Genomic DNA, 24,835 nt, shown 5'->3' on the forward strand with positions numbered 1-24,835 from the left:
TGTGAGAGCACCTCCTCCGCCGGCTGTGCCCCGCCCCCGGCAGTGTCCTCGCGCCCGGCCGGCTCAGGTCCCGGGTGTCCGCGCGCCGCTGCCCCGCTCCCATTGGCCCCTGGCCGCGCGCCGCTGCTGACCGGTGAGTGGCCGCGCGCCGTGGCCGTTGGGCTTCGCTTCCCCGCGGGGCCGGCGCCTGAGGGAGGGGGCGCCGCCCCCGGTGCGGGGTAGGGGGCGGCCTGTGTGTCCATCGCGGGGGGGCCCTCACCACCCCCAGCACCGGGCGCTGCTCCGAGCCGCTTCCTGAACCCCCCGCGGGCAGCTGCGGAGCGGCGCGGGGGCTGCTGGGAGCTGTAGTCTCCGGGCGCTCGGGCAGCCGTAGCGCAAAGCGGGGCTGGACGGCCGAGCGGACTACAGCTCCCAGCAGCCCCCGCGCGGCCAGCGGCTGCCCCGCGGGAGGGGTCGTGCGGGGGGCTCCGGCTGTCCCATGCGAAAGGGGCTCTGGCTGACCCGGGCGGGGGCGGCGGGGGCTTCGGCTGCCCAAGGCTGTGGGGGGCTGTGGCTCCCCTGGGCGGGGGGCTCATTGCGCACTGCTTGAGGAGCCTTTGGGGGCCTGGGGAGGGGGCTCATTGCACACTGCTTGAGGAGCCTTTGGAGGGGTCTGGGGCGGGGGGGGCTGTGGCTGCCCCATGGGAGTGGGGGGGTCATTGCACACTGATTGAGGAGACTTTGGAGGGGTCCGGGGCGGGGGGGGGGCTCTGGCTGCCCCGTGGGGGAGGGGGCTCATTGCACACTGCTTGAGGAGCCTTTGGGGGGGGTCCCGGGCGGGGTGGGGGCTCCGGCTGCCCCGTGGGGGAGGGGGCTCATTGCACACTGCTTGAGGAGCCTTTGGGGGGGGGTCCGGGGCGGGGAGGGGGCTCCGGCTGCCCCGTGGGGGAGGGGGCTCATTGCACACTGCTTGAGGAGCCTTTGGGGGGGGGTCCGGGGCGGGGAGGGGGCTCCGGCTGCCCCGTGGGGGAGGGGGCTCATTGCACACTGCTTGAGGAGCCTTGGGGGGGGGGTCCGGGGCGGGGAGGGGGCTCCGGCTGCCCCGTGGGGGAGGGGGCTCATTGCACACTGCTTGAGGAGCCTTTGGGGGGGGGGTCCGGGGCGGGGAGGGGGCTCCGGCTGCCCCGTGGGGGAGGGGGCTCATTGCACACTGCTTGAGGAGCCTTTGGAGGGGTCCGGGGCCGGGGGGCTGTGGCTGCCCCATGGGAGTCGGGGGTCATTGCACACTGCTTGAGGAGCCTTTGGGGGCCTGGGGCACACAGCTCACGTCCCTGGGTTGCAGATGGGGAGCCGAGCACAGGGCAGCGCAGCATTTGCCCGTCACACTGACAGAGCCTGTGGCCCAGCAGGGAGCTGCCCTGGGTCTCCCAGGCAGCCCCCTCCTCGTTGGGCCCTGCTGAGCTGGCAGGTTCATCTCTCGGTTTGACCGCCCGAGTAAAGCAGTGAGACTGTGACACAGCCCCCACCATCTCTCCAGCTGCAGGGTTTGCACAATTCATTAGTAGCCTCTGCAGGAGTCCTGGGACCTAACTCAGAATTGTGGAGACAACCGACTATTCAGCTAGTGGGGATGTTGCCTGTGAAAATATAGAGTCATGTCTTTGGTGGTTTGTGCTTTTGAAACCCAGCCCTGATGTCAGAGGGGAATGACTTAAAAAGCTGCTGGAGAAAGACTGGGGTGCAGAATGCTACGCCTTGCACGATGCAAATCTAAATGCAAAGGGTAGTTGTGCTCCTGTGTTGTGGAGAAGTGTCTTACGGGCATGCAGAGTGGGGAGGCAGACACACAAATGGTTAGCCGCGATATAGACTTCCTAGGAGTTGGCTCTGCTTCCAGGCTATGGCACGTTATTTGAATTAACTTCTCCCCTGAAATTAAAGTGCTTTCCTATTTCACATCAATTTTGCCTGAGTCTTGCTGTGTACAGCTCAGGTTAAAGCTTGAAAGAGCTGGTGGTAGCTTAACCCTGTGATGTGAGTAACACTGAATGGCTCAAAGAAGTCAGTGGGGTATAATATAAGTGGACCAAGGTACCATAAATGTATTTCACATCCACAAGTGCTTTATTCAGCCCTGTCTGAATGAGTGTGCATATTAGATGCTTACCTTCCAGATGATGTTAGAGTTTCATCTCCTGACTTTCTGGGGATGGGGGGTGTAATTGGTCTTGCTAGACATTCTTTTAAAAATAGCTCTGCCTGTGCAACTGAAATCTTTTTCCACGTGTGACAGGAATCAAAGGGCCAGTGTTGTAAGAGGAGCTGAATCAGCTAAATGGAAGCAGAACAGACAAAATGACATTAAATAGGAAGATGTTAAACTTGCTAGCTTTGCCTGAGGTATTGGCTCCATTATACTGTATAAGTAACAGCTGCAATATGAATAAAAGCGGGGAGGGGGATCAGACAGCATAAGCCAGCAGCAGGATTTATGGTATTAGGGGCAGGGAGCTGTCAGATGCAGGCTTAATATCACCCTTTTGTTTTTACAGACATGTCCGTGCCCTCCAGACTCTCACATGGGGGAGTTAAGTGGCTCTCCCAGTGCTGTGATAGCATGGAGCTGGGGATTAAATGAGATAGGAAGGTGGCCTGCAGTTCCCCGGAACTGCACTGATAGAATGCTGCTTGCAGCCATGCAAGACAGAGGTCCTGAAAGATATTCATGTGTTTATTGAAACTGTATAGATCAAAGAGTACCAGAGATGAAATTGCTGTCCAGTCTTTATAGACTTGAAGTAGGAAGCCGCATGCCCAGTAAGTGTCCTCATGATTGGGCCCCTACTTTGCAACTTCTTGCAGCAGAAATCAAAGCTTGTACATGTGTTGTCAGCTTAGTATGTCGGGATCTGAACTGGCTTCCATTGATATCAATGGAAATACTTTCACTGTATCAAGATCAGATCCTTTATGCCTAAGTAATACAAAGTTTCTCTGTTTCTGCAAACAGAATTTATAGCAGAAGCCATTCCCTAAGAGGAACCCATCTGAACATCAGATGGTGGATTTCACTTCCTTTGTGTTGGAAACTTTAAATCTTACCCAACCTGATACTCAAACACCTGCGTGGTTCTTCTAAACTTCCCAGACTAGCAGTGAAGGTTTCAGAAGTGCAGGTAATGCTAGAGAGGCAGCAGTGTTGTTTTCCCAGAAAATGATTGTTCAGATCTCTACATGAAAATAAAAGGACTATAGAGGATAGTCAGGAACTGGAATTATGTCTGGCATTTCTGAGTTCCAAAATGGGAGCAGTCTATTCCCAGCTGATGGCTGGTGGATTTACATATGCAATTCTTATTAACGTTAATGGGAACAGCTGTAAATCAATGTCTCCTTTATTCATTGTACTAAAGGTGCCCTGTCAAATCAGATCGTCCTTCAAATTACCTTTAAAAAAAATCAGCTTTCAGAAAAATCCAGAGACCAATGGAAATGTTATGCATCATATTTTAAAAAATCTGCCCAATACTTCCACCAGTTGTTTTCAAACATCCCTTCCCCTGCAGTGTTTGCAGACCAAACATTGCATCCTGAGCGCTTCAAAGCGAAACCTGCATCTTTGTTTTTTATTGTCCAAAACAATCAGTAAATAGAACTTAATCTTTGTATTCTAGTCATCTAGAGAAGTGGGAGCAATTTAGGTAGGAAAGTGTGTCCCTTTCAGTGAAATATGGCTGCCTCTAAGGATTTATTCTGGGGTAACATAAAACCACTTGACAAAAACAGTTTCTGGAAATACATTCTCCTTGTATGCAGTCGCACTTCCACTAACAAAGGTATCTTTACACTGAACTTGGCTCTAGTGGAAAAGTGCCTGGCTCGTGTGTGAATCCTCTCTCTCCATAGAACAGGTACCATGTAGGCAGAGCCAGGCTGACGTTTTGAACCGTGCTGCTCTCGTGCTAGCATGCTTATGCCTCATTCTGGCTGGAAGAGCCATCCCTTGGGATGAAAGGGCAAATCGTATTGGTGTCTTATGCCGTGCTGAGTCTGACAAGCATTGCACGGTGGTTTTGGTGACATGGACACAAACCTGCTAGGAATTGGGTTAGGACCTCCCCCAACTCGTTTCGCACAGCCATCGGATGATGAATGACTTCTGCTTGTTAATTCTGCTTGGCTGGATCTGAATCAGTGACCTGGAGACTGTGCGGTGGTGCTCAACAGCCTGTTTTGGTAATGAGCTAATTGCTTTAATATTACACTTTTGGAAAAGGCTATATGTACTTCTTTACATTTTAGAATCCTGCAGAACGTGAGCTTAATGCTGGAGTCTAAATGTCCCCTTGCGAATCCAGCTGAGTTGAAATAATAATGGTTCAGCTGGTGCCATGCTCCTAGCAGTGTTTTGAAGTAATCTGACCTGCGGCAGCTAATGTGCTGTGGCACTGTTTGGTTAGTCCTGACAGGTTTCGCACTTGTCTCCCAATTTTGAACATTGGGCTGATACTTGTTTTCACACATGCCATTCAGCCCTCCTGCCTTATCCCCTTTTCTCTGCAGGGCTCTGTTTCAACAGGCTGCATCAGAAACCCTTCCAGAGGTGCACTGTTGTTATGGAATTGAAAACAAGTCTGCACCACAACACTTGCCTCATCCACTGACCTATTTGTGCAGGCACCAAAAGAATCCCAACACTGAGCACGGCTGTTTACTAACTAATATTGTTACAGATGGTGGTGGCTGAGAATGTGCTGAGGGGTTTTGTTCTTGGCAAGGAAAAAGGCTCCTATCTTTGTTACAGTTATACGAAAGGGGAAAAGAAATCCGAGCCATTTGAATGACTTCCGCCTCTGTCTTACTGAAATGCTGATGGAAGTTGGTTGTCACTCTGCCATCAGTTATATGCCTGCAGCCCCCGTTGACTTCATGGATCTGTGGAGGATCCCAGTTCTGCCTTTACCCTGGCAGCATAGACGTTATCGTTAGTCTATACTTTCCACTAGTCTTAATTTTTTCTGTGCCTTGATCAGAGTCCTGGTGTGTGAGGCACAGTACACACACCCAGGCCTGCTCTGCACCCACATTTTGAACTGGTATAGCTATTTTGGTTAGGGAGTGGCTTTCTTTACCAACGTAGTTACACTGGTACATCCCACAGTGTGGGTGTAGTTCTGTCAGGATACAGGTACCTTATGCTGCTGTAGCTTATTCCCTTTCCCGTCAGAGAATAAACTATTCTGGTATCAGCACTTTTGTATGGCTAGAACTGTGTCCGTGGGTGTAGTTTGACTTCTCTGTTGGGGGGGGGGGAGGGGAGTTAGCATTTATAATAGGTATAGCTCTAACTTCTGGATTTACTGATTGTTAGTGGTACTTAAATTACAGTGTACTTGAAATCACAAATACAGTTTATGTTCATTATTTAATCACCTTAGTTTTTGTTTTAACTTAATTATTTGCCATGTTTACCAGCTACCATTTAAAAATCAACACTAGCATAAAAACAAATTATTGAATAAACAGAACTGAGCGCTTCCATGTAACTATGAATCACGCCTCCCTGGTTTTCGAGATGCACAAACTTGCGATGCACACACCAAACAAATCCATCGCTAAAACCTGTCCCCTTTGCCCATGTGCCTAAGCGCGCTCCACTCCCATTCAACCTTCCCTGGCCACCCAGTCACTGCTGTGCCCTGCACAGGTGCTTGGGACGCACCTCAGAGCTTATACTCACTTGCTACAACGTTACCGGTGTTAATTAGAATGTGGCCCCTATGTCTACACAATTGTGTTTCTGGGGCAAGTCTCTTATTTTATAGGCTAGTAAAATTGAAACGACCCCAAGCTGGAGCTCTGCTGTGAGGGTCCGGTGCTGCTCTCCTGCCCTCCCCTTAGGCAGCCCATGTGGGGAAACTGATCGGGGGACACAGTGGCTGGCGTTGCTGCTCACTCTCCTGAACACTTCTCTGCAGGTAGGAAGCAGGGCCAAATAGAAGGGAGAAATCTCTGCGATGTAGCCAGTTTGGGGGGGCAATGCCCCCCATAGCTCCTGTCAGTGTAGTTAATCCACCTCCCTGAGAGATGGTCACTGTGTCAGCGGGAGAAGCTGTCTCATTGACATAGCGCTGTCTACACAAGTGGTTATGTTGGCGTAACTATGTCACTCAGGGTGGGTTTTTCACGCCCTTCCCTTCTTTGTGCCTCAGGGTATGGGTACACTGCAAAAAAGCTCTGAGGCAGCGTGTCTCAGAGCCTGGGTCAAATGACTGGGGCTTGCAGGGCTTGTCCTGTGGGGCTAAAAATAGCAGTGTGACCATTCTTGCTCAAGCTGGAGCCCAGGCTCAGCATCCCGCCCCCTCTGCTGGGTTCCAGAGCCCAGGCTCCAGCTTGGGTGGGAATGTCTACACTACTATCTTTAGCCTTGTTGAGCAAGCCCGAGTCCGTTGACCTGGTTCTGAGATTTGCTGCTATAGGGTGTTTGTTGTTGTGTGTTTTTTTGCGCTGTAGATGTACCCTCAGTTTTCCTGCCTGTTACATGGGGAGCAGGACCCACCACGGGCAGTTGTTGGCAGGGGCGGCTTCAGGCACCAGCACGCCAAGCACGTGCTTGGGGCGGCAAGCCGAGGGGGGTGCTCTGCCGGTCGCTGCGAGGGCGGCAGGCAGGCTGCCTTCAGCGGCCTGCCTGTGGAGGGTCCACTGGTCCCGCGGCTTTGGTGGACCTCCCGCAGGCTGCTGCCGAATTTGCGGGACAGGGGACCTCCCGCAGGTGCGCTGCCAAAGGCAGCCTGCCTGCCGTGCTTGGGGCGGCAAAATGCCTAGAGCCGCCCCTGGGTGTTGGAAGACCAAACTCTTTCTGTATGCAGTGCTTTGGAGTCCTTGGATGGTTGACACTGTTGCATGTTGGCTGGATGGGGCTACTTAACCATTCCCAAACACTCTGATATTTCCAGCACCCCTTTTAGTGTTGAAAGCAACAAAGAGTCCTGTGGCACCATATAGACTAACAGATGTATTGGAGCATGAGCTTTCATGGGTAAATACCCACTTCGTCAGTGTTGTTATACTAAAATTAACTGTCCCGTATCTTTTCCCATTGCCACGAGCTTAAGTTTTGTTTTTATTTTTCTTTGAATGCAGAGTTCCCTCAAGTTTTGACCCAGCAGACGATGGCACTCCTGTACCTATCGTATATTCGTTTAGTGAGCATTTTAGGAAACCCCTTTTGTCAGCTGTCTGATGCAGTAAAACTCCCATCAACTGAATAAGGAGTCTAAATAGCTTCTTACCAAGTGTAAGCTGGATTTAGAAATTCTTGCTCTTTGCTGGAGATCAGAGTCTGGCCAGAACCTTGCCAATTACTGCGCTACAGGGGAAAACCTGGGTGTGTAGGTAGCCAGTTCCACTGAAGGAAGTGTATTCCCAGCACTTCGGACTTGGACCCTTGGTAATGCGGAGGTGAGAGGCTCTCTCTGCTGGCATTCTCTGGTTTAGTTTCCAGGCCGTGCTGTTACCACCAGTGTGACGTGTGAGATCCCAGCACACCTACCAGGAGAAAGCCATTGTTGCCTTTTAAGCTCTTCTCTGAAATGTTCTGCCTGTTCAGATTTTCAGCCGCTGATCCCTGCCGGATAGTCACACACTCAGCAGGAACTGTTATTTGGGATTATAATCTAGCTTTTGTCACTGTTCCTTTGGAAATAGCTGCCTCTTGAAACCTGTCTTTGGGGTTCCCTCTGGGTTCTGTTGATTGGAATTGGTAACAGACATACTGTATATCGTTCGTTCATCCAGAGAGCTCACCTGTTAATAGATACCCTGTTGAGGCTGGTGCTGCCAGGTGCTGCGCTGCCTGTGTAGCTGCTTGTTCCTTTGAAGTTTTTTCAGACTGACTGTCCTACAGGCTTCTTTCTAAAATATAACAATGAAACCTCGCTAGTTTGCTTTGTGAGGAAGCTGCAGTTCAAACAACTGCTGTTTTCCTTAATGTACCTATTGCACAATAAGAATGTGTTAGGATAATGGATCAGCTAGTTTTATCAGCCTCTAACACCACATACCTGCTATATCAACAGCCGTCGCAGTATATTTATAGAGTGGCTTGGTATACAGGAGGTGAAGTCTCAAACGTGATTGGTCCCTGCTCTGAAGAGCTTGCCTTCTGTAAGCACAGGATGCGTGACAGGCAGTGCGGTCTAGTAGGCAGGGCACTGGGAGTCTGGAGACCTGGGTTCTATTCCCAGCTCTGCTAACTGATCCATGAAGTGCCCTTGGGCATGGCCCCTAGCCATGCTGAGTCTCAGCTCTCCATCTGTAAAATGAGGGTAACCGTTCTTCCTGTGACTTGTCTGTTTAGACTGTAAGCTCTCTGAGGCCGGGACTCGCTTACCTCGGATACACATCATGCCGAGCATAATGGGGCCCGATCCCAGCTGGGGTCTGTAGGTGGTACTTAAATACAAGTCATAAGAGATTGGAACAGGCTCCCACTCGCTTGTATGTGCCTGTTCCGTTCATCCACTGCTGCCTTCTGTGGCTGCTTGCCTCTGTGAGACCAGATTGGCAATTCCCTCACGTGGGAGAGCTCCTAGGAACTGAAGGGTATGAGGAAGCTGCAATAAACATCCCCTTAAATCAACAGAACCTTGCACTGCATCCTTCACTAGTCCCATTGTGCGCTGCAGCTCACGCTGTTTGCTGAGCCAGAGACGCTCCTTGCTTTCTTGAAACTCCTGCGATACCTCGATGAAATAGCACTGTCTGCACTCTACCTTCCAGGGTGTTCAGTTTAATGTAGACCAATGAGGTTGGCTGGGAATCTTTTTTCCTACGTGTATGTGTTGTGTGTGGCGGAGGAAGTGGGTATCAGCTGTGCTCTCTCTCTCTCTCTCAATTGGTATTCTGTTAGTGGAAGTACACTCAGGAGTGTAGGCATTAGCAGGCAGCCCACGGCTCAGAGTTCCCTGACAATTTAATAGGCAATATTTCTTATCCGGGAGATGGACAGATTTTAATTAAATGGCGAACTAGAAGAACAAGGTTATTTAATAGCAGACATTTCCTCCTCTGCTTCTGTCTTCTGACATCATCAGTTGACTCCAATAAGAAAAAAATATCTCGGGGAAGGTTTCCCCCGGCTTTAACAAGGCAAGGTCAGTGTACCCCCTCGCACCTCCGAAACAGCATGGCTGAGGGGCCTAACTCCCACTGGACTTCATCTTTCTAAAATACCTGCTCTAGCTCACCTTCAGCATATGGGCAGGTTGAAAGACTCAGTGAGTGTGGGTCTCTGGCCTGGGTTATGCAGGAGGCCGGGGTAGGGGGTCAGAATGGTCCCTTTTGGCTTTGAAAATCTATGCAACTCAGGCTAAAGCCTGTGGGGCATCTAGATGAGCTGCTGCGTTTCCTCCTCCAGCACCCAGAGCTGCTGTTCAAGGAGTCTTAACATTACAGTCATTGGATATTCCAGCTGATGGGCCTCCAGAATTGGACAAGTCTGAATCTGCCCACAGTTACAAACCAGTTGATATATGTTGTTGTTAATTTAGTTTGACACCCAGCATGAATGCTGGGTTATCTCCAATTACACCGTCTCCATCAGATAAATAGGTGGAGGTCTAGTTTTCTAATCCCAGGCTCAGTTTGGAGAATAAATATGAATTAATAGCATCTAGGCTGTGTCGTGCCTTTCTGCTGAGTGGGTGCGATGTCCTTTTCCAGTGTTCTTGTGGTGGGCCTGAATGATCGTTTTCTTCCATGTTGTAGCTCTGATGTTTAACCATCTGTTTGATGTATTTTCTTTTATAAGAAGAAAATTAATGGCATCCTGATTGCTCAGCAATGGGGATTATTTGGCCTTAACCAACCCTAATTAATCACAAAATCGTGAACCTTTTAGTTTAATTACCTTGCTAATTCTCTGTTTGGAGGCTGCAGTATTAGCTGTTGACTGTGGTTTTTATTTTGGGTTGGCTTTTACCTGCATCTGACTTTTGCCAGCTGGTGCGCCTCCCCCCTCCCTCCCCTTGTGTCTGTAGGCAAAGCTCAGGTCAGACTCCAGGCAACAGTATTCATACCCAGAAAAATTAAAGGCATATAAAGAGCTTTGTCAGGCAAATTTCCTCCTTGGCATGTCTGGTCTGCACTGCCCCAGGTACTCCAGCTCTGGGTAAACCGAGGACACGGTTGAGCTGGCGAGGGATGGAATGGGAGCTCTACTGCAGACAAAAGAGGACTGGGATTCAGGCCACCTGAGTTCTTAGTCTCTTCACTCCCCTTTTAAAATGAGGATAGAAACATGTCGGAATGGGTTGTGTAGCTTCATTGAGAAGCACTTTGAGATTCAAGGATGAAAAGTCTTTATGTTCCTATAAAGTCTTTACAATAGTATTTAATGCAGGAGTAAATCTGTGCCTTTTAAATCTGACGGGCACATCTGACTTCCTTGGATTTAGCAGTTCCAAAAGATCCTATAAGAAGCTGCCCCTTGGTGCTTCATGGATATTATAATAATCTTTACTATCCACTGCGAATTTGCTCTGTTTTTATGGACTCTGAAATATAGTTATAAGCATCCACCCTATATGCTGAGTGCTCATCCCAGGGCTAAAATCCCCCAGAATACAAAAAGACCCGAAGGGCTCTGGTCGCTGAGCTTCGGTGCCAGCTAAGGAGCAGCTTCAAGCTGTGTCTGTCTCAGGAACTGCGGTACTGTCAGCGGGGCTCCTAGTGCTGGCACTGACCTCGATACCTACACCTTCGGCGCCTCTTACTCTGGTGCTGTCTGTTTCCAACAGGCTGTGACGGGATGCGACTCACCCCTCTGGCACCTCCTGCTGGCTGTCACAGGGATTAGCTTTTCTCACCAGTGCACCCTCTTCTGGTGGTGCCTTGCTGCCATCACTTCTGCTCTGGGACCCATGTCACTCCCAGGACCTCTTCAGTGACAGCCCTTCAGCCATGTTACGCTCTGGGTTCCCCGCTTCCGGGGGCTCTGCAGTATCTGTCCAGCTACTTCCACAGTGGGGTCTGTAGGTGAGACTTGGGAGACTTGGGAGGGGAGGACCCGGGCCCACCCCCTACTCCGGATCCCGACTCAGGGACCCTGTAGGTGGCCACTACCTGCTGCATCCCCTCCGACTCCTCTGTAGATCTCCCTGGGCCACTTTCCTGCAGCCCCAGCACCCTCTTGGCCCTTGTCTCAGGGCCTCAGCCTGCAGATCCCTGCAGCCCGCCAGAAGCTGCCTTTAGCTCCCTGGGTCTCTCTGCCTGGGGCACTGTTCTGTCCAGGGAGCTTGCTGTCTTCAGTCTACAAGACAACCAGTCCTCCTCCATCCTTAAGCTCCAGGGAGTGACTGACTGAAGCGGCTCTGCAGCCCTTCTTATACGGGCTGGCCCAGCCCTGATTGGCTGCTCCTTGCAACCCCTCTCTGATTGGCTGCCTCCCACGCAGCCTCCCAAGGGCTTTATTAACCCCAGAGAGCCTAGTGTGGGGCAGGCGTCCCATCACACAGGCCATTCGTAGTAATGACCTTCTTGGTAACGAGTGCCTTCAAGGTGCTGGCGCTTCCTGAGTGGCCGCTACTAACATCTACAGTGAAGGTTTGCCCTTTGATAGCAGCCGCTGGCCAGACACGGGTGCTGAGTGGTTCTAAGGCACAGATAAGGGAGCTCCCTATTACACATCCAGCTACCCCTACAGAAACGCAAAGATAACGTCTTCCACTCCACTTCTGAGGGTAGTAGGAGAGCTGCTCCTGGATACTGTCTCGGATCCCATTCTGCTCATGGCTCCATCTCATCTCAGAGGGCTTTCTAGGTCCTTCTACTCTTGCAGGGAAAGGGTGTTGAGAGAGACAATCCCTTTGGTACCCCACAGTGGCACCCTGATCCTGTCTCCTAGGGCTCTCAACCCTGGCCAGATTGGATCTTGTACACCTGGCGTTATACCTGACAGAGACCCTCCTCCACGGCTCCTTCTAGAGTAACTCCAATAAGATCATGTAGGGGGAAGCACCGTCATCAGCCCCAAAGGCCTTGTGCCAAGTCTGAGCAACTGCCACCATCAGCTGGCAGAACTCATTCCAGCTGCTCTCTCTCCTTCATGGCCCAGTGAAGTCATGGCTCCTGCTACTCTATCTCCTTCTGATAAATAGAAAACTCTTTAAGGCTTGCCTCGAAGGCTGGCAGAGGCTCTGGAAATCCCTGTTGAAATCCCCCATGCTTCTAGCTATTCTCCACTCCTTGATGCCAGAGAGGTTGGCAATGCCAATCAACAAGCTTCTGCTGGCCAAGCACAACATCTGTGGCAGATGCCAGCATCAGCTCCTTGTACATTCAGGAAAGCTGACAAATGGTATCAGGTGCCTTCATCTAGTTTTGAATGTTTTTACACATGTCCAGTGCTTGATTCGCCGGTTGCAGCAGCTACACAAGTAGGATCTAGACCAGGGGTCGGCGGCGTTTCAGAAGTGCTGTGCCGAGTCTTCACTTATTCACTCTGATTTAAGGTTTCCCATGCCAGTCATACATGTTAACGTTTTTAGAAGGTCTCTTTCTATAAATCTATAATATATAACTAAACTATTGTTGTATGTAAAGTAAATAAGGTTTTTAAAATGTTTAAGAAGTTTCATTTAAAATTAAATTAAAATGCAGAGTCCTCTGGACCGGTGGCCAGGACCTGGGCAGTGTGAGTGCCACTGAAAATCAGCTCACGTGCCGCCTTTGGCATGCGTGCCATAGGTTGCCTACCCCTGATCTAGACAACGGGGAGCCAAGACAGTGCCTATGGAGAGAGAACTGAAATGTCTGGACTTGTTTGGGAGAAAGGATTACTCCTGCCAGACTCCAGCTCAGAATTGCCCGCTACCAGCATTATTGTCTAGGTATGACTATCTTCACTGGCATAAGGTGAGCAAGTTTGCGAACAAGCACCATCAGGAATCTAGAGATGAGCAGAAATGCCTAGGAGCAGCTAGTGGCACGAACCTCCCTCCAGGCAGCAATTGATGCCTCTGATATCGCTGTAAGATCTGTGACAGCTTCTGTTGTAATGAGAGAGGTCACCGTGTCTGCAATCTTTGGGAATCCCCGGGGAGGTGCAGAACGCAACTGGTGGTGCTGACCTGTTCAGCAATAAAACAGAGGTGGTGTGTTCCATGAAGGACTCCTGGACCTCTCTCAGTTCTCTAGGTATTTAGACTTCACAGCCTGGAAGAAGACTGGGTAGACAGCAGAGACGTTTGGACAGTGTGGTTGACTCACTTCTGAGTCCACCCCTTTTCTACCTCATTTGGAGACCGATTGTTTTATTGTCTGGGCCACTGGGTGCTGGAAATCATGGAGGTGGGACATTGGCTCCAGTTCCAGAGTCCCCCCCAACTCTCTTCCCTGTCCTGCAAGGCCCCTATCGTAACAGGAAGTGGACTCGCTTCTGTCTCTTGGGGTGACAGAAGAGTTTCTGCTTCCATTCAGGGGTAAGGGGTTTTTAGTCTCATTTTCTAATTCCCCGGAAAGAAAGGAGGGGGGTGCCCAGTTCTTCCTTCATTCATCTGAGAGCCAGGGCTTCCCCCACTCCTGGAGCAGCAGTTCTGATAGTGTCAGTTATGTCATGGCAGGCCCACCATAGCTTGTCTTCCATAGGACAAAGTTACCATACAAGCCCATCCAATATTTTACCTAATGGGATCTTTGACTTCCATCTAGAAGAGATGGAACATTTACCAGTGTTCTTCCGTAAGCCACACACCAGTCAGGGGGAGTCAGGCTGCAGACCGTAGGTGCACTCGGGGCTCTCTCTTTACCTTGGTAGCACCAGGCCATTCAGGGTCTCTGCTAGATTGTTTATTGGTTCGCGGTCAAGGTCAGGAGTCAAACTTTTCATTCCCACGGCTTCCCAGAGGGGCCTCTGACTGACTGCACGTCAGCTGGCCTGTCTAGCCCCACAGGCAGGCCTGCAGCTCGTTCAGCTAGAGCCCAGGCAACAGCAGCGTGGCCATCTCTGAAGTTTGTAGGGCGGCTGCCTGGGGATTGGGACACACCCTTACAAAATACTCTTCCCTCAGAGAGGCCTCTAGGCCTGATGTCTGTCTGTGCAGAGCTGCCTTCCGATCACTGTCCGGTTTGCCTGTGTGCTCACCTCAGACCTGTCAGGTTACTGTTTGAGTCACTAAGAGTGGACCCACCTTCCTTCCCTGCTACTGTGGCCTCTGATAACACCTGGATTCTGTGTCAGCGAAGGAACTGAGGGGCGATTGAGCCTGCTTCACCCTTTGTACTCAGGGAGGGGAGGCGCGAGGGTGGTGTAGGCGCAGCCCCGTTCCAGTCATGAGCGCCTGGGTTCACAGGCGGCGAGAGTGGAATACGAATAGAAACACCGCTTGAAGAGCCATGCTTATGGTAAGGTTGGTAACCATTCTTTAGGGCTGAAACCAGCGCCTTTCATTCCACTTAGGCATTGGCTTCCAGTAAGCTTCTGTCTCAGAGCACTTGTCTAATGTGGTCCCGACGTGCAGCTCTGTGCAGCATTCTGCCCAGGTGTGGTATCTGCATGGCGCCGGGTAGAACGTTCCAGCAGTCCCATCTCTCGCTTTGATTCAGAATGTCCATCAGCACTGAGTGAGTGTCTCTCAGCCCCCAAAATAACCCTCCTCTTCCAGGCACAGACCTCCCACTGCCATCAGCCTCCTTGTGGGTCCCTTTCGTGCAGACCTGCCAGAAATAAGAATTTCACGTGTCAAAAATGTGAGGTGCTTCCTCTTCAGTCCGATGATCGTCGCAATGTGGATGTACAGCTGCTGGGCCCCACTAGATGATGATTAACCCAAACTCCTACTGCAGTCGCCTCGTGCTTATTTACAGCAATTGGGAGGCTTCCTTGCTTTGCCAAGTAATGGGGAATTAGAGGTAAGAGAGATATTTTTAAATGCTTGGCCTTTATGCCAAAGCTGTGTAAAGGAGTCACTGGGCTAGCAAACGTTGTAGGAGGAAACGCAGAGTGAGGCAGAAAATCAAACCATGTACTAGGCTGTCTCATCATGGGCTTCCATCTCCTGGAAATGCAGATAGGTTTCTATCTTGCGAGCCAGCCAGTTAGAGGCACCCTCCTTCAGGAAAATATCCGAGGTGCTTTTGCAAATGCTTGAGACTGGACTCTGAGTTTCAGCAAGTGTTTGCTAGGAAAGGTAGCAAATGATGTAGCTCTTTAACTCTTGATCCTGCAACGTACTCCGCCTTTGCCTGAATGGACATCACTGTGGGATGGGGGCCTTCCTCAGCAGCTGTCTCTAGCAACCCAGCCAATCTGACAGAGTCTGTTTCCTGTGTGCCACATTTCATCATTCCCCTGGGTAATCCTATGGGGGGACTCCCCTTACTTTGAAGAGCATATGGGGCACTTTTAAGATGATGCCATTTAGCCGGGTAGTGTGTGCTTTAATCACGTGATGTGCTGTGGTGCAGGAGAGGGCAGCGGACAAGGTCACTGGTGAATCGCGTCCCACGCCAGCATGATTCAGTGATTAAAGCATTGGACTGGAGGAGTCAGGGCACCTTGGTTCTGTTTCTGGCTCTGCCGCTGATGTGTGAACAGTGTTTGTCTTCCCATTGCATGACCCCTCTTCCTTTCTAAAGCCTCTGGTGGGACCTTTCTTTCTCACTGAGACTTTTGGGGCTTCGCTAAGGAAATCTACTATGCGCGCGCAGCAAACATCGTATTCTGTTCATGGCATCCACTTAACATTTGCTGGCCTTCGTCGTTCATTGCATGTTGTTCTTATTCTTGCCTAAATTAAAACAGGTGTTGCCGTTGGCCTTTTCGTTTCCCATTTGCTCTCATGACAACTAAGCCTGAATCACATGTGTCAGGGTGTTAGATTTGTAAACTGGTCTCCAGAGAGGTTGTGTGTAAGAGAGAGAGAGAATATGTTGTCTTTTGTGTAATGATATGTAATGGTTTTGAAGTAACCTTTACGCAGGGCGTGAGCGGTAGCCCACAAATGGGGGAAGCCATGAATAACTGGGGATCTCTTCCACTTTTGGAGCCGGATGAAATGTGGTGGTCTGGATTGGTCTTCTGATTCTGTCTTTGGGAGGAGAGGACCAAGGAATTGACAAGGCTTAGGACGGACCATTTGACTCAGCCTGTCTTGTAGCACAGCAGCATTGGATGCTTTGCAGCTCCATTAGCACAGTTCTCCTGCTAGGCAATCTGCAGGCTGGCGGCACTCTTCAGACTCTCCCCAGAGCTGTCCAGAGCTAGCCGGGTGTGACTCAGAGGAGTCTAAGGCGGCTTATTTTATCTGCATAGAAATACCCAGCCACTGCATTGTCACATTGATGGCAGAAGTGTCTTTCTGGTCAGCGACTGGTCTAGACTGTTGGAGAGGTTGGCTGCTACTTAGGGACTTGTGGCAACAGCTGATAGTTTTGTGATATTTGATCTTGAATGAAAATGAGGTAGTGGTTCCTGAAAACCAGGGAGAAATTATTTGTATTCCGGTAGCACAGAGAGACCCCGATGGGCGATTGGGGCCATGTTGTGCCGGGGCTACACAGACACAGACTAAGAGACAGTCCCTGCCCCAGGAGCGTGCAATCTAAATAACAGAACAGCAATGGGAGAAAGTAAGGGTCATTACCCCCATTTTACAGAAGGGAAACTGAGGCCTAGAGAGAGGCAGCTACTTACCCAGGGTGACAGTCTGTGGTGGAGCTGTGGATTGAACCCAGATCTCTTAATATTACTGTAAGTGAAGATCCCCTCCTCCTCTTTGGCTGATTTATTGATTTATTTTTAGGGTATTGGGACATACTATTGACTAGTGCTTTAGGATCCTGTGTGATGTGGGCCTGAAAATGTTTGCTTAAGAAAATGTGCCATGCTGTAGCTAGCTATCCATATCTGTCTGAGATTCAAAGCAGAGCCAAGTGTCTCTGACCTCTTGGCCGCAAATGAAGTGGCTGTGCTCACAAACACAATTAGGTGCTTTCCTCTAAACTCAATCAAGTCCTGAGAGCAGCGAGCTAGATAAGTATTGCTCTTTATTATGCCCAAACCCAGCTCTCTCGAGTTTTCTGAAATAGAGGCTGCAATCAGATTAGATGTAAAATTATCAGCATTAGAGTCTCTATGGGTGGATCTGCTGACCCTGTGACCGTTTCATGGCATCTCTTTCCTTCCCTGGAGACAGTGTTCCAAGAGAAGCACGTTGTAGATTTGCAGTGTGGCGTGACGGAATGAGGAACTGTGCTTTCCTTTCCCAGTCCAACAAGAACCCCTTCCTTCCAATCAGGAAGCTGTTACCTTGAGTTGGGAGGAAGCTGGCACTAGGGATGTAAAATGTTAACCGGTAAGCATTCGTCTTACTGATTAGCCCGCCTTAACCATTAACCCCCAGGCCCAGTGGCCCCACGCCGCCTGGCCGGAGTGGACCCAGCTGTGTTGCCCAGCTGGAGCAGCGCCGCCAGCCCGAGCGGGCCCGGGCCCATCCTAAGCCATGCTGGCCGCTGGGATCGGCCCCAGCCGCTTAATCAGTTAACCATTTAAACGAAATATTTTTAATCTTTTAAATGGTATTGACATCCCTAGCTGGCACATCAATATCGTAAATAATCTTTACACTCAGGAAGGATAAGACTTTAGACTATGAACTCCTCTTCTCCTGGCCTCCCCACCCTGTTTGCATGGAGGATACTATTTGCAGCAACAACTTGGAATGCAGAAACTCTCTTTCCCCCTATGAAATGCAGTAAACAGTGCCTATTAGCACGGGGTATAGGAATTCCCATTCTCCCTGAATAAACTGCACATGAAGGTGCTTTCTGGGGAAAGACAATAATGAGAAATAAATGAACCAAGGGCTTGTGGGATAAACATGAAATGTGCTTGCTCTCATCTTGGGCTTGTGAGGATGTATAAAGAGCCTATTCATCCCTGTATCCAGAGCAGAGGTTAAGCGCTTCCGTTCAATATGCCACTATGAACACTAAGTCTTTAATAGGAGAGGAGTGGTACAGACATTCCTACGCTGCAAGTTAACTGAGCCTTTAAACCAAAGTTAAAGTAAGAGCTCTTGTGACAAGGGCCGGGGAGAGATGCGAAGGGCAATTGGTCAAACTGTTTTGAAACATCCGCCCTTGATGTAGGAAGAAATTGCATAATGTTATCAGGCCAGGGGCTAGTCCTTTAGAGTAGCTGGGAGTAGGTTTGTTGTGCTAAGATTGTGTGAGGTGCTCTCTTACCATTACCTTGACACATGGCTTTATCGCAGGTTTAAAATATTTCTCTGGGCGCAGGCTGATGATTATGAAGCCTCAGTATGGGAGCAAACTTCTTAAAGACGAAAGAAACAAAATGCCTTATTATGCCAATGTTGTGGTTAAAAAATAAAAAGTGAGTCCTACTAGCTGAAAAATAAAGGGCAAAACAGTTGACAAATTTCAGTGATTTTTTTGTAATCTGATTTCTGCTGGATAGCAGAGGCTTATCTATCATAGATTTCCAAAGTGAGCGTGGGGGCTGCTTTTCCTAAAGACAGATGCTGTACATATCAGTTTTTACTGTAAAAACTGCCCCGGTGTTTAGTGCGTTTTCAGCGAGAATTTCCTAGATGATCTGATTTGTCTTTTGTGTAGTTTGAAACGTGTGTATACCTGCACACATGAATTTGGTATTATCAGGCACCAGGGGTTGGTTGCTGTTATCAAGATGTGTTTGGCATGTCTTTAAGGTGGACCCTGTGCCCCGGAAATGTTGCCACCCGCCCATCATGCAAATATTTATCAGGTTTGACACGGAGCATGTATTTGGGAAGTCTGCTGCTGTGCGTCTGTGTGGTAACCTTGCAATAAATGGGCATGAGATCCCCAGGGGACGCAGATGAAACTTGTCACTTCCATGTTGCCCACTCACATTGCAATTTGTCCTGGATTCCAGTTGTGCAAATCAATTGCAGAGATGTTCTGTGGATGGAAAAGGAGGGCATTTCTTTGTAATCTGGGATGAGCTGTTCCTAAGAACACCCGAGATTGTTAAAAGGTCTTAGAATTGAAACAATTGAGTTTTCTTTTCCCCAGTCATACTCACTTTACTTACTGCACTTCACGTGCCTTGGGAAGTGCAAACCGGGTCACAGCGTTCAGGTTCTCATGACCCAGCACTGTCCGGGTTGCAAAGGCTACAAAGGATATGTTTCAATTAAAACAAACGGCTTTCACTAGAATTACAACAGAATGAAGCGCAAAGTGTCAGATTCTTTGTCATCCTGCACCTTGTGCATATGTTTAACCCCATGCAAATTGAGTGTGAAACACGACTAAATCAGAATGCCAGTGTTTACATCCATTTTGCACAAGTGAAAATGAGTGCACAAGGCGCAGGGAGATGGAGAATCGGAGCCAACCCTTAAAAAAACCAAATTCTCTCTCCCCTCCCCCCCAAGCTAAAAACCCTCCTCTTTTTAACCAAACTGAATACTTGTATTTGTTTTAGGCCCAACTTACCGGAATTGAGGAGACACTGGTTCAGTCATGTGTAACTTTCTCCTGTCTCCAGTACACACACACACACTCACTTTCTCTTGCTGCCACAGTCTAAACCTGCTGCTATTCTGGAAAGCGTTGGCATGGCTTGCAGTACAGATGCCTTCTCATCACAGCTGCATGATAGACTAGTTTGATGTGTACCCTGATGCCATGACAATCCCCGAACTCTGGCCAACTGCTCCTTTGGCAGGCAGGGGCAGAGATGCATGCACATTCTCTGCTGGCGGAGAGAGGAGTGTTTCGTGGCATTGTTGGGTTTGGTCCTGCTTTGAGCAGGGGGTTGGACTAGATACCTCCTGAGGTCCCTTCCAACCCTGAGATTCTATGATTCTATGATCTGCCATGTCAACAAAATCTCCCGGAGTGTGCCTTTTTCTCTTTACTTTCCCACCACTGCATACGTGCCGATGGGAGCACTAGCGCAGAGCAGGCTGCGGGTGCTGCAGCGGCTGTGCTGGCTGGACCTGCCAGAACAGGTCTGGATGACACGGTGTATGACACAAGTGGCTAACAGTGTTCCGTCTTCACCAATGCTGCACTGGTGCTTGTGCAGATGAGACCTTGCAGTGCCCATGCTGGTGTACTCTGACTTACATTAGAGCTGGGGGGGGGGCAGAGACCGCCTTGCCCATCCCATCTGGATAGAAGAAATGAGGCTCCCAGCTAGATGGGCGGGGGGGGGGGCATTGTACTGAAGCATTGTGAAATGGAAGGTTGTGAACATATTCCATTCCACCCCTCCCCTTTTTTATTACTTTATACAGTGTTGAATTAGCAACAGCAGCAGGAATAGCCAGATGCGAGTGACAAACCCTTGATGTCAGTCTCCAGGCGAGGAGTGCATCTGTAGGGCTTTGGTCTTGGATCTGCTTCTGAAAATGGTGTAGCCATGTCATTGCATGGATTCATGAACTGCAACAACTTACCAAAGTCACTTATTTCTCTTTAAACAAACCCCTAAAGCGTGAGAGAGCCCTCTTTAAAAAGGCTGCTTCAAGCGGGAACTGAAGTAAAGCGTGTGCCTAGGGTGAAAGCTGTCCGAAGTGTAGCTCCTGCTGCGGTACCTGGGGGGTTGTTGGCTGGATTTGCCTCAGTCTCTACAGTTTTTATATCTTTTGCTCTAATTGTACAGATCTAGAACAGAATTATCTTGTCTCTAAGGTCTTTAGTGCCAGGCAATGTATTTAAACCGCAGAGTGAGAGAAGAGCACAGAGTAGGGGGAATGCTTATTAATTAACTAGCTCTTCACTTATGTTGATGCTTTGCATAAGTGCTCTTTGGAAACAGGAAGGACAGAAAGGTCAGGGGGGTTTGCAAAGTTGGCATGTGATTGTTTGCTAGTGGCAGTTCAAACCTGCCGAAAGACCTTTGCCCTCTGCCGTGGGCCTGATTCTCTCTTGTCCTGCGCTTTGTATGAGTCACTTTCCCTGTTACAAAGCCCCGCCTTCTGATTTGCTAGTGTGTTTTGCTTGCTTTGCCACTGGCATGAAAGCACAGCAGACTTTTTGGTGCGTTCAAGGTCACACTCATGCTGTAAATATATTTTAGAGATTGGTTCATTGGACCTGGCTAAAAGGAGGGAAATGATGGTTTGATTTAGAATAAGGGCTGTGTGTGAATTCACTAAATTGGCACTAGTGACTGTCTTTAGGCTGCCACTACGACTTACAAGCTTATTGCAACCTAGCCTCAAAGTGCCGTAGAATTCAAGGTGCCCTGATTAACAGGAAGGATGGCACAGTGGTTAGAGCACTAGCCTGGGACTTGAGACCTGGGTTCGAATCCCCTGCACCGCCACTGACTCACTTTCTGACGGTGGGCAGCTCACCTTGCCTCCCTGTGTCTTGGTCCCCCGTCTGTACAAGGGGGCTACAATAGCACTCCCCTGCCGAGTGTGAGGATAAATATATTACAGTATATGCGGCGCTCAGTTGTGTCTATGGCCCCAGTACCGTAATACTAAGATGAACAGGCTGGGAATATCTTGTAGATGTTCCTAGGCAGAGAACTTCAAAGCAAAGCTGAAGGTGCAGGAGAGACCTGCTCAGCTTTCCTGTAAACATGACACACATGTTTTATAAGGCTTTTTGCAATAATGTGTTCAGAATTTGGGTCTTAGTGAAATTAGAAACCCTTCCCCTTGCAGAACAGCTGTTCTCCTTTGTTGAGTTTCTGCTGTGGAATAATTTCATCCTAGAAGAAGCAATTATCACAGCCTGGGCCTTGTCTTTACAACCAACTGTGTTCTTTCCATACGTGATATTTGAGGGCTTATCTTTGCAAGTGTGCTGAACAGAGGCGCCTCTTGCTTTTCCTTGGGAGTTAAACAGGACAGTTGTAATTTGTCTGCAGCTGTCTGCCTTGTGGAACTAGACGTCTTGGGCTCTAGTGGGCTCTGGCACGGCCTTCGGATTGTTTGGTAGTTCACAAGCAATAGATTTGAGGGGCCCAGGTCAGAGCCTTACCTGGTGCACATGGGCACAGCTTAAGTCAATGAAGCAGGGCCCATTTCCCTCACCTAAGGATCTCGCCCTAGATGGGATGCTGTGGGTACTGAGAATCTCCATGTGTATCCTGTCACCTTAAAGAATGAAATCTCTCCTCTTCCCAAGCCAAGGCTGCAGCAGTAAAATGCCAGCAACCTCTTCTCCCACTCCCCCCGCCACAAGGGGTGGGTCTTGAACCCTCTCTCCTGCCTCTCATAGCAAAATTGATCCCACTTTGCTGTCTGCAGACAGGACTCTTGGGAATTTCTATCGCCTGGTTGCTCAGAAGGGAGCCTTCTGATCAGAGCAATGGGTTACAGGCACCTCTGGGGTATACATGAAGTTGGCAGGTCTAATTTTAACCTCACTAGCCCTGACATTGTCCCTGTAAATGCTCTTTAAATATTCAAAAGGGTACGTGGTTCATATCTGTGCTCTCTTTCCCCCCAGCTAGCCTAGCTGCAGCTTACTTTACACAGGGCATGGAATCAAACCTCCAGGATATATTTCCATGGGATGCTGAGGCTAATCCCAAGGAGTCCCTCTCTCTCTACAGTAGCTCTATCATAAGGAAGGCATCCTGGAGGCTAGTGACAGTTGAGTGAATCCCTATAGGGCTGAATGAATTGTTAAACTGAGATGCAGTAGAGTCTGTAATAATCTGAATGTACTGTTGATGGGGTTGGCCTTCTGTGGCCAGATTAGCTTTTCCACATGACTGATACTTCAAACAGGGCTGTGTTTTCTTTCTACAACACTGATTTTTACAATTCATGTTTGCTAAAAGCCATTCTTTGTGAGACTGGATCACTTTGATCCACACTCATACTGGTTTTTCTTTTCATTGAGATAATTTGTCACAAAAAAGGAACAGTAAATTTGTTTCATTCCTAGATAAGGGTTTACTCCTTTCCCCTTTTTAGTTTTAAAAAGGAAGAAGGCTTGACTCTAGTTTTCCTTCAGTTTGGGCTACAAGCACTTTTCCACTGAGGGCTAATGGAAGGTTAAAAATATATTCTGCATGCACTCCATCGAGCTTTCTGTTCGAGGCATCAACAATTCTAGTGCTGTTTATCAAAAGGTCTGTGGTTAATAATTAAAATGTTTTCCCCCAAACTAGAATAGTTTTTGAAGTGCACATTTCGGTGCCTGGGTATCTTACAGAAATAGCTGCTCTCTGCTTGCTGTTGCACTCAGAATATTCCATCCCCCTGCCCAAGGCTTTTTCTCAATTTAACTTAGTGCATTTTTAATTGGTACTTTACCTAGAAAGGGCTCAATTCTGATTTCAGATTTGAAGTTGCAGCTGCCACCAACTCCGGAGAAATTTCTCATGGACTACGTTCTTTATTTTCTCCACTTAACCTTACTGGGAATCCTATCTGTGTAATGCACAATAGGGGACACAGGTCCATTTTAACATGCTTCCTAGTGAGAAATTGGAATACACACATGCGTGAGCGTTGGAGATGGAAAATTGGGTAGGGTTTACTCCTAGTTATGTTCTGAAAGGAGAGGAGTGCCGTGGCTGACAACTTCCTTAAGCAGATAAACAAATACAGTTTAATAAACAGCCTTTTCAGAGACGGTGACCTCACTGAGGAGATCTTAAGTTCTGGGAGAACTAATCTGGTAGGTTTTGAAGCCTGGGGTCTTTCAGAGCTTCCTAGAGCAGGCTGGTTCTGCGCTGAGTGGGATTCATAATCACAATGAATCTCTACGTCTTAGTTTCATTTTGAGCTCTTTAAAACGATTGAATCAAGCTTTCCACAGACCTAAGGGAAAACACCCTCCACTGTGCATTTTGTATGAAATGAAAACTCCACTTTCTTTTTGTGCCCCTTGTGTTAATGCAACCTGCAAACTCATATGGTGGTTCTAATAGGTCAGTATATTCCAGGGGGTGATCAGAGGTTAAAATGCAGGGGTGGGCCGGGAGAGTGGTTATGCGTCTCTCTTTGTGTGCTTGTCCAAACATCACTGCAGGGGGTGCAAGCAGCACCAACACAAATCATTTTTTACACCGATGCAGCACATCTAAATGCACCAGCCTAGCTATTGCTGCGCAGAACAACCCTTGAGCAGACAAGCCTTGTTAACATCTCATTGTAAATAATGCCTGTGGCCCAATCAAATATCCTCGGTAAACAGCGGGCCTGACTCTGCTGCCATTTGCCCAGCACGGAGTTGTCACGTCGGAATGCCACACTTTGCACCGAGGTGCAAGGCAAAGGAGAAGCAAGCCCACTGGCTTCTAAAGAGTTGCTATTAGTAGGTTAGCGCCCAGCATCTTGTCTATACGCAAACCGACACCTGTGCAAAGCCCCGTCTGGACACACTGATTGCAGTTAAGAGCGGCTTATTTTGGTTTAGTCCAACTTTATTCTGAATTGATTTCAGCTAAACCAAACCAAGCCTGGTTTAAACTGAAATGAGTGTGTCTACTCAGCCTCCTGCACCAGAGTAACTGTGAACCAATGCAGCTGTGTGGGTAGAGGAGCCCCAAGCCAGTGGGAGCCAGCATGGCTGCTGTGTCATCGAATCATCCGTTGCTTTGCTAAAACTCCAGAGCTGTTTCCCCCTCTCCTTTTGCTCTACCCCAGTCCTTCCTTGGTCCCTTGCAGCACTCTCCCCAACATCCTTCCAGAGAGGGGGGGGAAACTGACCACAGCGCTGCCTGTGCCTAATGAGCCTCCAGCTCCATCAGTGTCGGCCTAAAGGCAACAACCGCTAAATACTCGCTTGTTTTTTAATGCCACCTCACATCTGAGCTTGCTTTGTTCAGTGTGTGGTTAACACGAATCTCCTTCCCCAACAGCAC

General features: G+C 49.1%; 1 protein-coding gene across 18 annotated transcripts in view; it reads left to right on the forward strand.

The window, feature by feature from the left end:
• Positions 1-15: 15 nt before the first annotated feature.
• The window catches only part of SIPA1L3 (signal induced proliferation associated 1 like 3), a 117,832-nt gene continuing 93,012 nt past the window's right edge, over positions 16-24,835 (forward strand). For 16 of the 18 annotated variants that reach the window (XM_044988260.1, XM_044988263.1, XM_044988265.1 and 13 more), the window contains exon 1: positions 21-133. The gene's annotated coding sequence lies outside the window, so the exon portion shown is untranslated. Of the gene's footprint in view, positions 134-24,835 lie in introns of all 18 variants that reach the window. The other 2 variants (XM_044988261.1, XM_044988270.1) reach the window with 2 other exon arrangements.

This window comes from Mauremys mutica, chromosome 15 (assembly GCF_020497125.1).
Source record: "Mauremys mutica isolate MM-2020 ecotype Southern chromosome 15, ASM2049712v1, whole genome shotgun sequence".
Taxonomy (NCBI): domain Eukaryota; kingdom Metazoa; phylum Chordata; order Testudines; family Geoemydidae; genus Mauremys; species Mauremys mutica.